At 44.4% G+C, this 10,753-nt stretch overlaps 1 long non-coding RNA gene across 1 annotated transcript; it reads right to left on the reverse strand.

Moving 5' to 3' along the window:
• Positions 1-3,838: 3,838 nt before the first annotated feature.
• LOC134739531 (uncharacterized) lies at positions 3,839-10,123 on the reverse strand. The gene is made up of 2 exons (XR_010126213.1): positions 4,901-10,123; positions 3,839-4,400 (listed from the first exon to the last, which is right to left on the reverse strand). It is a non-coding gene; the product is annotated as an uncharacterized LOC134739531 (long non-coding RNA).
• Positions 10,124-10,753: the final 630 nt, after the last annotated feature.

Below are 10,753 nucleotides of genomic sequence, written 5' to 3' on the forward strand. Positions count from 1 at the left end.
TCTGTAGGTTTAAGGTGGCTGCCCAAGTTGTCATCCTTTTCCAGCAAGGGTAAAAAGGGGGAAAGCATGGAGAGCAAGCAACTTCCCTATTTAAAAGAAAGGAGGAAAAGCTGGATGTTGCACACATCAGTTTACACAGTCCACAGGTCAAGTCACATGGCCACACCCACCCATAAGGAAGCTGGGAAATGGAGGAGGAAATGGCAACCATTTGGGGTTTTTATTAAGGAAAAATGGGGAGAAAGGATACTAGAGAACAAGTAGAAATTTACCTTACACAATTTGACAATGCCTGAAAATCTTAGATAAAAAAGGATTCAAGGCCAGATGTAGTGGCTCACACCTGTAATCTCAGCACTTTGGGAAGCCAAGGCAGGATAATTGCTTGAGGCCAGGAGTTCAAGATCAGCCTGGTCAACATAGTGAGACCCCATCTCTATTATATTTTTTTAGTAAAAATGAATTGTAGGCTGGGCACAGTGGCTCAACGCCTGTAATCCCAGCACTCTGGGAGGCCAAGGCAAGTGGTCAGGAGTTAGAGACTAGCCTGGACAACATGGTGAAACCCCGTCTCTACTAAAAACACAAAAATTAGCCGGGCATGGTGGTGGCCACCTGTAATCCCAGCTACTCGGGAGGCTGAGGCAGGAGAATTGCATGAACCCAGGAGGTGGAAGTTGCAGTGAGCCGAGATCACACCACAGCACTCCAGCCTGGGCAACAAGAGCAAAACTTCATCCCAAAAAAACTAAATAAATAAAGATTTTTAAAAAGCTATGTATTTCTAGCAACTGAGGTCTATTCTGCAACTGAGAGGACACTTTAACCATTTTATTTACATTTCATCTTTATATGACTGAATAACACTACATCAATCAGAAGTCTTTATTGGCCAGGCGCAGTGGCTCATGCCTGTAATCCCAACATTTTGGGATTGCTTGAGTTCAGGAGTTCAAGACCAGCCTGGGCAACACAGCAAGACCTCATCTCTACTAAAACCCAAAAAAATTAGCCAGGCGTGGTGCTGTGTACCTGTAATCTCAGCTACTGGAGAGGCTGAGTCAGGAGGATCACTTGAGCCTGGGATATGGAGGCTGCAGTGAGCTATGATCACATTAGTGCACTCCAGCCTGGGCAACAGAGCGAGACCCTGTCTAAAAAAAGGAAAAAAGAGAAAGTCTACACCTTTTGTTATTCCTAGCTGAGTAAGTAGTACCACAGCTGTGTCATGAACAATTGGCAAGTCAAGTCCCAGATCCTAATGTTGAAATAAATGCTGGTAAAATAAGCTAGGCTGAAACTCAGTTAGAGCCATGAAATTCCTGAGAGGACCATATTCTGTCCCAACATATGGGAGCCCCCAAGTATTTCACACTCTCCTGTCTTCTCCCCACTCCTCAGTCCTCTTCTAAGTCCTCTTAGACTAAATATAATGGAGAATTTTTTTAAGATGCAACTTGTAATGTTGTAGACCTTTTATAGTGTTTCAAAGTGAGTACTACTGGTATCTTGGGCAAGGTGGTTCTTTTATATATAAAACTGCATTTCAGTCGGGCGCGGTGGCTCACGCCTGTAATCCCAGCACTTTGGAAGGCCGAGGCGGGCGGATCACGAGGTCAGGAGATTGAGACCATCCTGGCCAACATGGTGAAACCCCGTCTCTACTAAAAATACAAAAATTAGCTGACCGCGCTGGCGCGTGCCTGTAATCCCAGCTACTCAGGAGGCTGAGGCAGGAGAATCGCTTGAACCTGGGAGTCAGAAGTTGCAGTGAGCCGAGATCGCGCCATCGCACTCCAGCCTGGCGACAGAGAGAGACTCCGCCTCAAAAAAAAAAAAAAAAAAAAAATCAGCCGGGTGTGGTGGCGGGCGCCTGTAATCCCAGCTACTGCGGAGACTGGGGCAGGAAAATCCCTTGAACCTGGTAGGCGGAAGCTGCAGTGAGCCAAGATTGCGCCACTGCACTCCAGCTTGGGCAACAGAGCAAGACTCTGTCTCAAAAAAAAAAAAAACTGCATTTCATTATGTCTGGTATCTCTCATCCCAGCCACTAAATGCAGTAGCAGCTCCCTTTGCCGTCAGTCCTGGTGACAACTGGAAAGTGCCCCCAACATCATATTACCTCTAGAGGGTGGCAGCTTCCCAAATGGAGAAAATTGATTGGCAGTTGATTTCCAGTTTTTATTTTGGAGGGAATGAAATACCATTTATTTTATAAGTCAAAATTGTGTCTGGGTGCGGTGGCTCACACCTGTAATCCCAACACTTTGGGAGGCCAAGGTGGGTGGATCACCTGAGGTCGGGAGTTCGAGAGCAGCCTGACCAACATGGAGAAACCCCATCTCTACTAAAAAAAAATACAAAATTAGCCAGGTGTGGTGGCACATGCCTGTAATCCCAGCTACTTGGGAGGCTGAGGCAGGAGAATCGCTTGAACCCGGGAGGCAGAGGTTGCGGTGAGCTAAGACTGTGCCATTGCACTCCAGCCTGGGCAACAAGAGCAAAACTCCATCTCAAAAAAAAAAAAAATTGTGGTCATTATATTTCTACCTATGGTTGAAAACAGGAGTTCACAGTTAAGAGCTTAGGCCAGGATATTTAGGTAGAATTAAAACAAAAAACAGGCAGGAAAGAAAGCCAGCAAAGTGTGAACTGGGCCTTTGTGGAGAAACAATCTAAAAACTGACTGCTATCACCCTGACAACTTAAGAAAATGGATTTCAGAAAACAGGGCTCACACCCATAATCCAAACACTCTGGGGGGCCAAGGCAGGAGGATCCCTGGAAGCCAGGCATTCAAGACCAGCCCTGGCAACATAGTTAAGACCCTGTCTCTACAAAAAAAATTTTTTAATTAAGCTGGGCATGGTGACACACACCTATAGTCTCAGCTATTCAGGAGGCTGAGGTGGGAAGATCCCTTGAGTCTGGGAGGTTGAGGCTGCAGTAAGCCATGATTGCACCACTGCACTCCAGCCTGGGTGACAGAGCAAGACTCCATCTCAAAAAAAAAAAAAAAATACAGGAAAGCGTGAGAAAGATGCTCTATGCCTAGAATTAGTTGAGGACTTCTACTGGGATCTGGTATTAATTTGTTCCATATTGTACCTCCAATCTAATGCAGCCTAGGATCACTACTAGGATCAAGTGCTTCCTAGTAGATTTTCCTTTAAGAAAGTTCCATTACTGTATTGGTGCAGTACTGCATTGCTTAGCAACAGGGATGTGTTGTAAGAAATGCATCATTAGGCGATTTCATCTTTGGGCAAACATCATAAAGTGTATTTACACAAACCTAGATGGTATAGCCTACTCTACACCTAGGCTGTATGGTATAGCCTATGGCTCCTAGGCTACAAACCTGTACAACATGTTGCTGTACTGAATTCTGTAGGCAATTGTAACACAAATCATTAGGCAATAGGTATTTTCTGACTCCATTATAATTTTACCAGACTACGGCTGTATATGTGGCCCATTGCTGACCAAGAAGTCATTATGCGACACATGACTGTACTTCTTTATCCATTAATCTGAATATAAAGACATCTTTTGAATCAGTAGTCACTTTACACTATGACAGGGTACAAGAATTAGTGGGTTCTTCTGGCCAGGAAAGGGAGGAGAAATTAATGGCAAAGTACCAACTCCTCACTTCCACAGATCACAGAGGTGGTTAGGGGTTGCTAGAAAACAATGAAGCAAGTTTATTCTAGATTGTTTACCTGGCTCTGCAGCATTGTGGTGTTGAGCATGTCACCTCTTTTGTATTCATGACACCCAAAAGAAGTAAAATAAATTCCATCAAAGTACTTTTTGACTTTTATGTGATATTAGGTTCAAAGTTTTATTTTAAAAAGTTACACGTAATCTCTCTGCTTTTCCCCCTTCTAATTAAACTAAAATAACATCTTCTTCAAAGTTACTAAGACAAATTGAAGTTGTAATATGTTTTGTATCTTTAATTACCATAAATGCCAAGCTGTGCCGATCACTAAGTCTTTACTGTATAGTTCCCCAGAGTCTAGTTTATTTAACTTGAGACACTCACTTCCCATAACAACCAAGGAGAAGCGGAATAGAGATGCAATCTTGTGTGCCTGTGTCTCTAGTGTTCAGACCCTTCTTGCACAATGGACATAGGCTGGTTTCCTGCAGCTGACTAACGTGGAGGAGCTCCAGCTGTGTCAGCCATGACAGAGTTGTTATTGCTTCACTGAGTGAGCACCCAGCGCGCAAGCTGAGGCGGGCTGTTTCGTAGACGGGCTCGGATCATTTACCCTGGCTTCCCTTCCACTTGGCTGTGTGTTGTGGAGCATTAGAATCACTTCCATTCTTTCTCAGCTGTTCCATTTTCTTTTGGCCGCTTTCCTCCTCCCAGGGGGATTGTTTTCTCTCAACTGTCAAAGAGTAATGCTTAAACATTAAAAACAAGATTTCAGACTCATGTGAATCAAATAGATGACACCTCTGCCTGCTCTGAATGTCTCTCTGTCATATTATCTGCCCCTATTAAGACCTTGTAGTGAGAAGGGAATGGTTCAAGATAGGTTTTTTTGGTGTTTTTTTCTTTTTTTTTAGAGACAGGTTCTCACTCGGTCACCCAGGCTGGAGTGTAGTGGTGTAATCACAACTCAACGCAGCCTCGACCTCCTGGGCTCAAGTGATACTCCCGCCTCAGCCACCCGAGTAGCTGGAAGTATAGGCAAGTGCCACCACACCCAGCTAATTTTTTTATTTTTGTAGAGACAGGGTCTCACTTTGTTGCCCAGGCTGATCTCAAACTCCTAGCTTCACCAATCTTCCCACCTCAGCCTCCCAAAGTGCTGGGATTACAGATGTGAGTCACCACACCAGGCCAAGATTACTATTTTAACATCATATTGCAATGATGCCTCACCTTTTTCCTTCATGTCATGGAGTTTCATGATCTGAACACTCCTAAGTGTATCTGGATCATCCTCAAAACACCCACTGCTTGGATTCCCAGGTTCCTGTTTTCAAAAGCTTCTTTTGGCTTCGCAAATAATTCTCCGAGTTTACCTACTGTGTAGTCAATCTCGTGGGAGTATTTATTTGGTCTTAATATTCTCATTGTTGATGCTGTAATAGGTATGATGCTTAATCACAGACACCGTCAGTACCTCTACCTGGTAGCTGTGGTAAATTGGAAAAAACTGAGGTCACACATACACAAAACAAGCAGACGCGTTAGAGAATACATCGTCACGTGTCAGGTGATATTGGAAGTGAAATATATGCAAGTGAAAGACTGCCAAGATCCTTTCTAACCTTTCAGTAAGCCCTAGAAAATAGCAGACATGGCTGGGCGCGGTGGCTTACCCTGGTAATCCCAGCACTTTGGGAGGCCGAGACAGGTGGATCACAAGGTCAGGAGTTTGAGACCAGCCTGGCCAACATAGTGAAACCCCGTCTCAACTAAAAATACAAAGGTGGCACATGCCTGTAATCCTAGCTACTCGGGGAGGCTGAGGCAGGAGAATTGGTTGAACCTGGGAGGCACAGGTTGCAGCGAGCCGAGATCATGCCACTGCACACCAGCCCCAGGCGACAGTGTGAGACTCAGTCTCAGAAAAAAAAAAAAAAAGAAAAGAAAAAGAAAATAGCAGACATTCAATGAATGAATCAATAGAGTGAGAGGATTTTTTTGTTTGCTTGGTTTTTGCCTTCCCTGGAAAACAGGGAAAGAGCAAACTTAAATTTGCTTAGTAGCATTTACACTAACCTCTTATAGAGTTTCTTCCTTTCCTGCATAAAGCCAGTACCTCATGGTTGTTGTATTTCAGACTTCCGATTACTCATAGTTGCTATACTCATATGATAGCCCATATATCTTTTTATTCCTTTATTCTCATATAATAATAATAATAGCTATCACTTATATAGTAATAAAATGAGCCAGGCACTCTTTCAAGTGCTTTACATATATTAACTGAATCCTTACAGCAACCCCATGCAGTAGATACTATTATTACCCACATTTACAGATGAGGTAACTGAGGCACAAATAACTTACCCAGGATCTAACTAATAAGTGATGGAGCTGTGATTCAAACAAACCCAGGCACTCTATCTCCAGAACTCATGTGGGGCTTTGTTGTTTTGTTTTATTTTGAAAAATGTTCTCACTCTGTCACCCGGGCTGGAGTGCAGTGACACAGTCTCAGCTCACTATGGCCCCCACCTCCCAGGCTCAAGCAATCCTTCCGTGTCAGCCACCCAAGTAGCTGGACTACAGGCACGCGCCACCACACTCAACTAATTTTTTAATTTTTTGTAGAAACAAGGTCTCACTATATTTCCCAGGCTGGTCGCAAGCCCCTGTGCTCAAGCGATCTTCCTGAGTCAGCCTCCAAAAGTGCTAGGACTGCAGGTGTGAGCCACCGTGTGCCCAGCCTGGGGTTTTTAATTGTAACAGACTTTGTTTTCATGTACAGTTCTATGGATTTATCGCACGTATATGTTTGTTTAATGACCACCATAATCACAATATAGAACAGTTCTGGCCGGGCACAGTGGCCTGTAATCCCAGCACTTTGGGAGGCTGAGGTGGGTAGATCACGAGGTCAGGAGTTCAAGACCAGCCTGGCCAAGATGGTGAAACCACGTCTCTACTAAAAATACAAAAATTAACCGGGCATAGTGGCGGGCACCTGTAATCCCAGCTACTCATGAGGCTGAAGCAGGGAGAATCCCTTGAACCCGGGAGGCGGAGGTTGCAGTGAGCTGAGATCACGACACTACACTCCAGCTTGGGCAACAGAGTGAGACTCCGTCTCAAAAAAAAGAAAAAAAAAGAACAGTTCCATCAGTATCCATGTCTTCAACCACTGCACAGTAATTCCTCTATATACTAAAACCCATCAACAAATCTAAAGGTGAGAATTTTTCAACCTTAGGAAGGAAACCTACTTTGAAGACCTTCAAAGATAATAGCACAATTCTCTTGGGAATTCTGGACAACTACCACTTAATCTCCTTCTGGCTTCCTTTGAATTCTACCATATATAATTTCTCCCTGAGCATTTGTCTCAGAGCAGTGTGTGTGTGTGTGTGATGTGCTGTGCCCCTGCTGTCTTACTTCAGCACTGCTGCCCAAACCAAAACAGGTATCCCAGGGTGATTTCCATGCTCTCTCACCACCTCAGATGGCTTTAAATGGACTGTGCTTCCCTGGCTGGCTGGGAATCTTTCACATTGCTGGTGAGCTTGCCAAGTACCACGGACAGATCACAGCATGCATGGAGATCCTTACCCACAATTCTGATTAAGAAAATAGTAAATTCGATATACAGAAAATTTGGGAAGCAAACATCCAAAAATTACACTAAACTATCATAGAAAAGAGACTGTAATTTTTCATCCTAATCCTACTCATGAGATTAGAACCGGTGATCCCCGTTTACTTGCAAATCAAAAAGCCTCAAAAACCAATTTGTTAGTTTGGCCCTGAACTTGTTTAAATGCCCCTGCTTTTCCTACTTGTGTAGCTCTCAATCCAGTTGCCTGTTTCTTGCTACATCTTACTGACTTTCCCTAAACAGGAGTTACTGGGTTGTCCAATTAAAAGCTTTCTATTATTGCAAGTTTTGCTCGGCATTTAGCATTTGACCTAAATAGATTTATCTTTTTTTTCCCTGTCTTCGACTTTAAACTCTGTGGTGAGGCCAGGCATGGTGGCTCACGCCTGTAATCCCAGCATTTTGGGAGGCCAAGGCAGACAGATCACCTGAGGTTGGGAGTTTGAGACCAGCCTCACCAACGTGGAGAAACCCCATCTCTATTAAAAATACAAAATTAGTCGGGCATGGTGGCGGGCGCCTATAATCCCAACTTACTCAGGAGACTGAGGCAGGAGAATCACTTGAACCCAGGAGGCGGAGGTTGCAGTGAGCTGAGATCGCACCATTGCACTCCCGCCTGGGCAACAAGAGCGAATCTCTGTCTTAAAAAAAAAAAAAAAAACTATGGTGAAATACTCAACAGGAAGGCAAATTAGAGAAATGGGGCTGCTTTCCTTTAAAATACCAGATAAAAGATGTATTTTACTGAAACACTAGCTTTTTCATTAGATAAATAAAGCTTTATGTAAAGCTAATTCTGAGAAATGTGTTAAAATTTTTCAGCATGGGAACGTGGACAAGAGACTGTTCAACAAAGGAGAACAATGTGTAACTGTCCCATGTACCCACTAACCCCCCGTTGGGCATGGAGTAAGTCACTTCTAGGTACAGTTGCTCATTTGTTCGTTGAAAATGCTTCTTTTTTATTAACTAGGTTTGAGGACATTATTAGGTTTGTATCCACATCTATTGCTGAATAACAAACCACCCTGAAACTTGGTGACTTGAACCAAGCGATTATTTGCTCCCATTCTTTAGTTTGGCAACTTAATCTAGGCTCCGCTCAATGGTAGTTCTGCTCTGTGGCGACATGCATTTGCACACAGCACACAGCCAGGCTGACCTCACGCACAGGAGTTTCAGCTGAGATGGTTGTAACAGCTGAGCAAGTGAGGCATTTTCCATTGATCACTCTCTCTTCCAAGGGTCTCATCCTCAAGTAGGCTAGTTCAAGCTTGTTCACAAGGTGACAGTGTTCACAAAAAGCCTGAGAGTAGAGATTTCAAGCGGCCGAAGCTCAAAGTCACACAGTGCCACTTCTGCTGCATTTATTGGTCAAAGCAAGTCACAATGGCAGCACAGATTCAAACATGTACTGGAATTTGTGGCTATTTTAATCCATCACAAGCTTTTGGCGTTGATCACCCTGAAGAAAATACAAATATAATGTACTATCTAATTGGCCTATAGAAAGTGAATCCAGGGCGGGCACAGTGGCTCGCGCCTTTAATCCCAGCACTTTGGGAGACCAAGATGGGTGGATCACAAGGTCAGGAGTTCGAGACCAGCCTGGCCCATATGGTGAAACCCCGTCTCTACTAAAAATACAAAAATTAGCTGGGTGTGCTTGCGTGTGCCTGTAGTCCCAGCTACTCAGGAGGCTGAGGCAGAACACTCACTTGAACCTGGGAAGTGGAGGTTGCAGTGAGCCGGGATCGCACCACTGCACTCCAGCCTGGGCAACAGAGTGAGACTCCATCTCAAAAAAAAAAAAAAAAAAAAAAGTGAATCCAATATAAATCTATCAAATAAATACTGAGGCCGGGCACAGTGGCTCATGCCTATAATCCCAGCACTTCGGGAGGCAGAGGCAGGTGGATCACCTAAGGTCAGGAGTTCGAGACCAGCCTGACCAACATGGTGAAACCCCATCTCTACTAAAAATATAAAAATTAGCTGGGCATGGTAGTGCATGCCTGTAATCCCAGCTACTCAGGATGAGGAGGCAGGACAATCGCTTGAATCCAGGAGGCGGAGGTTGCAGTGAGGTAAGTTTGCGCCACTGCACTCCAGCCTGGGCAACAAGATGAAACTCTGTCTTAAAAAAAAAAAAAAAAAAAGAAAAATTATCCTAATTTAAATTTACCTCAGAAGTCTGATACATAAAGCTGCTATATGACGAAGAAAGAAGTGGGGACAGATTTTCAGCTTTTGATTTCATCATAAATCCTTCAGGAATAGTTTGCTTTTACTTATGTGTACGTATTACTTGGGTAAATTTCAATGAAAAAAAAAATCCATGCAGACTCAATTCTGGGCTATCTCCCTCTAGCTCCAGTACTTACACTAGAAGAAAGCTATCCTAGGAAGTCCTCTACCTGGGAAGTCTCTGTAATGGGGAAGGTAATGAGAACACAGAAATGAAGGGCCTTCATGTCTCAAAATAGTATCCTACTGCTCTCCAAGGAAGAAAAATGGACAAGGGTTTGAGGCAGAGTTCAAGTTGAGGGTCCTGAAGCCATACAAACTCCTTTCTTTTCCTGGCTCCATGACCAGGGAGAAAGGTGGGGAGGCCGTGTGGCTGGAAGTAATTTCAGAACCCCTGTTAGCAGTGGCCATCTGCCAGCATTTTCGCATCGCTATCCCTCCCCTCCCCACAACCGCTTGTCCTGCCAGAGCACACTGGACCCATACTGAGACAAGGGGAGGCAGAGAACAAGAAGAACCATATAGGAGGTCCCTTTGTTCCTAAATCCATCTTCAACTCCATGTTTTACTAGAATCTTATATTGGGGCCGGGTGCAGTGGCTCATGCCTGTAATCGCAGCACTTTGGGAGGCCGAGGCGGGCGGATCACGAGGTCAGGAGATCGAGACCATCCTGGCTAACACGGTGAAACCCCATCTTTACTAAAAATACAAAAAATTAGCCGGGTGCGGTGGCGGGTGCCTGTAGTCCCAGCTACTTGGGGGGCTGAGGCAAGAGAATGGCGTGAACCCAGGAGGCAGAGCTTGCAGTGAGCCGAGATCGCGCCACTGCACTCCAGCCTGGGTGAAAGAACGAGACTCTGTCTCAAAAAAAAAAAAAAAAAAAAAAATCATATATTGGGGTATCTAGAGATGTGATAGTGTTGAAACCCAAAAAGAAACTACTTGAACTGTCCCCACCAGTTAGTGTAAAAACATTGGGCAAAAAGGTGTAAAGTCAATTTTTTTTTTTTGAGATGGAGTCTTGCTCTGTCGCCCAGGCTGGAGTGCAGTGGCACAATCTCGGCTCACTGCAACCTCCACTTTGTTCAAGCGAGTTTTCTGCCTCAGCCTCCCGAGTAACTGGGACTACAGGCGTGTACCACCATTCCTGGCTAATTTTTGTATTTTTAGTAGAGACGA

This window comes from Pongo pygmaeus, chromosome 3 (genome assembly GCF_028885625.2).
Source record: "Pongo pygmaeus isolate AG05252 chromosome 3, NHGRI_mPonPyg2-v2.0_pri, whole genome shotgun sequence".
In the NCBI taxonomy this organism is placed as follows: domain Eukaryota; kingdom Metazoa; phylum Chordata; class Mammalia; order Primates; family Hominidae; genus Pongo; species Pongo pygmaeus.